This window comes from Clarias gariepinus, chromosome 4, assembly GCF_024256425.1.
Source record: "Clarias gariepinus isolate MV-2021 ecotype Netherlands chromosome 4, CGAR_prim_01v2, whole genome shotgun sequence".
In the NCBI taxonomy this organism is placed as follows: domain Eukaryota; kingdom Metazoa; phylum Chordata; class Actinopteri; order Siluriformes; family Clariidae; genus Clarias; species Clarias gariepinus.
In genome coordinates, this window is record NC_071103.1 from 4,929,696 (window position 1) to 4,936,136 (window position 6,441).

Consider the following 6,441-nt stretch of genomic DNA (forward strand, 5'->3'; position numbering starts at 1 on the left):
ATAAATCCATACTCTTTTATTCTCCAGAGGTTAGGCAGGATATTGCAGCATAGTGATACACTCAATTTCATTTCAAAAGTTAAAACTTTAAAAAAAATGCTTATACCCAGTATACAGTATGATCATATTTATTTATATACAGTGCCTGGCCAATAATAAATTGTTATATTATTATTAATAATATAATAAAAAATAATAATAATGATAAAGTCACTATATCTGAAGGGTTAATTTATTGGGCTGATAGTGCTGGACCATCAATTTTTTGGACAAAATTGTCTTCGGAAAAAAAATCATTAAAGAAGATCTATTAAGCGCTTGGTGAAGTTGCATGGTAAAAAAACAGAAAAATCTACCAGAGCTGTGTTTAATAGTAAAAGTAAGATAATTTCCATATACGCGCAATGTGATGAGAACTCACAGGATTAGGACAAAACAGCTGTCTGTCCATAAGAAAACCACTTGACTCATCATAAAAAAAAAGACTTTGGAGCAGTGGAAAAAAGGTCATGTGGTCTAATGAGTCCAGATCGAGTCTATTGCGAAGTGAAGTGCGCGTCAGGGTAAGAAGGGAAGTGCATGAAGCGATGCACCCATCATGCATAGTGTCCACTGTACAAGCCTCTGGAGGCAGTGTTATGATCTGGGGTTTATCGTGTGTTCAGGTCACGGGGGGTCTGCAAAGTAAGAATTTTATATCTTGGGGAAAAACAAACTGTGAAAAATGGTTCAATATAAATTTTTAATAAACAATTCTAATTATTTGTGGTTTGTGTTGTAATCAACATCAGACTTAATCAGACAACTTTTTTTTGCCCTCTGTTGAATCAGAATATAAGTTTTTTACTGGTTGTGTGATAAACATTTCTTCTGTAATACATTGCAATTAATCTCTAATGCAAACGTGTACGTCTACTAATGCTAAGTTTTATTTGGTTGATATTAAACCTATTTGCAAACTCAGACACATTTCTATTTTGATTAATTTGTCATGGCATGATGGTGATTTAATTGACTTATTATTTAAGTATTGTATCCTTCATAATGTTACAGTTCAAAGCTGTTCTTGCTCAATTGTCAAATATTTGTTCTAATGCTTTTGTCAAAAATGTATATTATACTGTGCACAGATGCCTCTGTGATCAAACAAACCACCGTTTATAGTTATTGAAAGCTGTATTTATACTCTGTTTGCTGAACAAAACCTCTGAAATTAATATTTAGGCATGTAGGTGATAGATAAGGCTTTTATTAGGCCCTACATTTGCCTTTATGAGGATAAAACATTTCTGTGAGGAAAAGTTGAGTGTGCAGATCATCCAACCCATGAAACAAGGTACGTAAATACAGTATGCTTGACATTATATTTAATCTAGCGCCATGATAGATTTCCTCTTCCTTTATGACGAGGTTAAGGTTATTGGTTGCATGTTTCCAGATTCTCTGGGGTCAGGATATATTTAAAATTTTAAGTGTTAATAAGTGACCATGAGAAAATAAAAAAGAGGTTGTGCAGTTGGTGCAGACTTCTAATGTCAAACTTTATTCATGTTTATATTAACTTTATAATAAGCGTAATGTTTTAAGGTTGCATGCTATAGACACAATAACTGTAATTCCTGTTCAATGTTCTCTCTGCGGAATGTTTAAAAAGTGTTATTATAGTAATAGCTATTGTAACAGTCAGTAGGTTTTTGGACACACTGTGTCTTCATTATTGCGCTTTATTAACTCCAAATATGAGAACAAAGAGAAGCTGGTGGAAAAAACGACAGCAGGAATGAACTTTGTTCCACAAGGTTTACTGTATCCACAAATATATAAAATGTATAACCTCATTCTTGAACACTTTCATTTGCAATATTTAAAGAATCTTAAAGAAAATTTAAGATCTTCTTAACTGGAGCATAAGCATAAATAAACAAAAGCCTCTCAAACCCCCTAGACTATTTGTCTTTTTTAAATAATAATATACCTGTATATAAAAAATAAAAATGAATTCCACACAATTTTTAACAAAAATGTAAAAAAAAATTGAAATTGAACAAAAGTCTGTTTAATGGTTAATTGATTAAAAAGTTTTTTGGTCATTTGTTGCTGTATAAAAGGAATTAATCACTTTAGGATTTCTCATTGTCCTGACTTTAATCTCAAAAGAAAGAATTCTCTTTTAAAATTAAAGAGAGGACTGTGTAATGTCAAAAAAAAATCTTAAGTCATTTGTTGTATGGCCCTAATCCTTCTGTCAAGAACTAACCTGAGATGACCAGAAGACGTAGCTTTAGCGGTTAGCCCTGTGTAGCGTGACTGGTAAACCCAAACGCGGAGTGACACGAATAGGCAGGATAATCACGCAGTTAGTCTAAGGACTCTCACGATTGGGGAGCAAGGGAAAGACACAATCTAACCCGCGTCCTATAAATACACACTCAGCAAGAAAGCGAAACCAAAAAGGTGAGTACTCACAGTTAGATGACCGCAAACGAGGCAACATCGGGCAACTCAATGACTGAGCGTTGTACTGAGGTTTGTTTACTCCTTTTATGCTTCCTGGTTTGCGACCGCCTTACTTCCGGGTCCTAGTGCCGGTCGCGGCTTGAGTGTGCATGACAGTACCCCCCTGTCCAGGACTGGCTCCTGACGGTCCTGGGGTGAAGGATACCCGACGACGGTAGTCTCGAATGAGTTCGTGGTCGAGGATGAACCGGGCCGGAATCCACGATCGTTCCTCGGGGCCGTAGCCCTCCCAATCGACCAGGTACTGGGTTCCTCTGCCCCGAGGGCGTGAATCGAGGATCCGACGCACGGTGTAGGCGGGACCACCGTCAATGATGCGGGGAGGAGGAGCAGGGGGGGTGGGTGGAATCATTGGAGAGGTGATGAAGGGTTTGAGTTGAGATGTGTGGAAAACCGGGTGGATCCGGAGCGCCGCAGGCAGCTGGAGCCGGTAGGTGACAGGGTTTATCCTTAGGGTGATGCGGTATGGTCCTATGAAGCGAGGTGAGAGTTTCCTGGATTCGGTATAAAGGTGGAGGTTCTTTGTGGATAACCATACCTTGTCACCTACTCTGTACAAACGTCCCGGAGGGTGTCGACGGCGGTGTTGAGTGGTATACTGTTGATTGGCCTTCTGGATAGCGAGGTTGGCTTGGTTCCAGAGCCGTCGACACCTACGGACCAACTGTTGGGCCGATGGTACGTCGACCTCCGGTTCTTGATGGGCAAACATCGGAGGTTGGAAACCATAGCATACCTCAAATGGGCTTAGATTGGTGGCTGAGGAGACGTGTAGGTTGTGGGAAAGTTCTGCCCATGTGAGGTAGCGGGCCCAGGAGCGCTGGCGGTCGGCCACAAAACATCTTAGGTAGCGCTCCAGTTGTTGGTTGGCCCGTTCCGTCTGACCATTAGTCTGAGGATGGTATCCGGATGACAGACTACTGGTGGAATTGATCAGACGGCAGAAGGCCTTCCAGAACCGGGCGGTGAACTGGGGCCCCCTGTCCGAGACGATGTCTTTGGGGAACCCATGCAGGCGGACTACGTGTTCCAGTATTAGCTCAGCGGTGGTTTTGGCTGATGGGAGTCCGGTGAGGGCCACCAGGTGCACAGCCTTGGAGAACCGGTCAACAATGGTGAGGATGGTGTTCTTCCCTTCGGAAACCGGCAGGCCCGTGATGAAGTCCAGGGCGATGTGCGTCCAGGGCCGCCGAGGAACAGGAAGTGGTTGAAGCTCTCCCGGGGGTGGCTGATTGGTGTCCTTGGCCCTGGCACACACCGGGCACGCCTGGACGAACTCGATGATGTCCCTTCTCATGGACGGCCACCAGAACGCCCGTTGGATGAATGAGAGGGTCCTTCTCGTCGCTTGGTGTCCGGCGATCGCGGAGGAGTGGCCCCATTGGAGGACGTCTGATCTCATGTTCTGGGGTACGTAGAGTCGTCCAGGCGGCACGCCTGCCGGCCCGGCCTCTGCGGCCTGTGCCTGGCGGACCCTTGTCTCCAAGTTCCACTGAAGAGGTGCGATGATCCGGGAAGCGGGGATGACAGGCACGGGATCCGCCCGGGGAAGGTCTTCGTCATGTTGTCTCGAAAGTGCGTCGGCCTTGGTGTTTTTGGACCCCGGGCGGTACGATAGGTGGAAATCGTACTGTTCGAAAAATAGAGCCCACCGTGCCTATCGTGGATTCAGTTGTCTTAAGTTCCTGATGGTGATGAGGTTCTGATGGTCGGTCCAGACGATGAACGGCTCACTGGCGCCCTGGAGCCAGTGACGCCATTCCTCCAAGGCCCACTTTATGCCCAGCAGTTCGCGGTCCCCTACCCCGTATCGCTGCTGAGTGGGGTTGAATTTTTTGGAGAAGAAACCACACGGGTGCAGTTTCTGGTCTGGACCTCGTTGAGAGAGAACGGCGCCGGCGCCCACATCCGACGCGTCCACCTCCACAACGAAAGGTTGGTTGGCGTCTGGGTGGAGAAGGATGGGAGCGGTGGTGAAACGATGACACAAATCTTGGAAGGCGGCGATGGCAGCAGGTGTAAGGCGAAATGGGTGAAGCGAGGGCCTGGTCAAAGCAGTTAATGGTGCTGCAACTGTACTGTAGCCCCGGATGAAGCGACGATAGAAGTTTGCAAACCCCAGAAAACGTTGAAGCTGTTTGAGGGTCCTGGGTAGGGGCCAGTGACGCACAGCTTCGAGCTTCTGAGGATCCATGGCCACACCCTGGGGCGAGATGACAAAACCCAGGAACGTGGTGGAGTGCTCGTGGAAAGCACATTTTTCCAGCTTGCAGTACAGTTGGTGAGCGAGCAATCTCTTAAGAACCGCCCGAACATGTTGGATGTGCTCCTGGAGGTTATGGGAATAAATGAGGATATCGTCCAGGTAGACGAACACCCATCGGCCCAGCATGTCTCTAAGGACGTCATTAATAAATTGTTGGAAGGCCGAGGGTGCGTTGCAGAGTCCAAAGGGTATGACCAGGCTCTCGTAGTGTCCAGTGGGTGTGATGAACGCCGTCTTCCACTCATCGCCCTCTCTGATACGCACCAAGTTGTAGGCGCTCCGGAGGTCCAACTTCGTGAAAATGGTGGCACCAGAGAGGGCGTCCAGGGCAGAGTTGGTGAGTGGCAGCGGATGTCGGTTCTTTATTGTGATCTTGTTTAGCCCCCGATAGTCGACACATGGGCGAAGTTCGGCCCCTTTCTTCTTCACGAAGAAAAACCCCGCGGCGGCTGGTGAGGAGGAGGGTCGGATGGTACCGTGGCGCAGGGCGTTGGCGACGTACTCCTCCATAGCCTGTGTCTCGGTGGTCGATAGAGAGTAGAGATGGCCGCGGGGGGGGGGGGGGGGGGGGGGTGGTGCGGAGCCTGGCTGAAGTTCAATCGCCAGGTCGTATGGGCGATGAGGTGGTAGGTGAGTGGCTCTTTTTTTGCAGAATACTTCAGCCAGGTCTCGATACTCAGGTGGAATGGCGTCGGTGTCGACGTCGGGGACCTCGGACTCCTTGGAACACGTCCCAGCCGGTGCCCGGAGGCAGAGCTCGGTGCAGGTCGGCCCCCACTGAAGGATCCGGTTCTGTGCCCATGAGATGAGAGGGTCGTGCTGCAGTAACCAGGGATAACCGAGGATGACCGGAGGTGATGAGATAGGTGTGAGGAAAAACTGTAGCTGTTCGTGATGCTGATCGATGATGAAAGAGAGAAGTTGGGTCTGGTGAGTGATGGGGCTAGATGACAGGGGCCGACCGTCGACTGAGGTGATGTGAAGCGGCTGGGATAACGCCTCGATCTTTACCCCCATTTCTTTGGCATACGTGGAGTCAATGAAGTTCCCCGCGGCACCGGAATCGATGAACGCGGTACTTCGGACCCGTTTGTGGCCAAATTGGAGGGTTACCTGAACCGTGAGACGCGAAGTGGTGGTGTGGGTGGTGGTGGAGAGGTGGATGGCGCCCGGTGAGTCTCTCCCCTTGTTCACCGGGGCTGCGCGTTTCCCGGACGTAGCGGACAGATCGCCCGGTGATGGGCCGCTGACCCACAATAGGCGCACAGACCTTCTCGGAACCGGCGTTCTCGTTCTGTCACGGTTAGGGAGGCGCGTCCTAATTGCATGGGTTCCCCGGCTCCGGTGTTAACCCCGGCAGGAGGTGGAGATCCGACAGGTTCAGTGATGGCGGGAGTGAAGGTGGTGGATGGTCGAGGTGACGTGTAGGCGTGGATTGGAGCAGGCGGCAGGGTCCTCGGGGCTGGCTTCGGACGAGAGAGGAGGCGCTGGTCGATGCGGAGGGCGAGTTGGATTAGCCCCTCCAGTGTGGCGGGGAGTTCTCGTCCGGCCAGTTCATCCTTGATGCGTGAAGCCAGTCCCTCGTAGTAGGATGTCCGGAGCGCGGCGTCTCCCCAGGCTGTCTGTACTGCGAGGGTGCGGAATTCGGCAGTATAGCG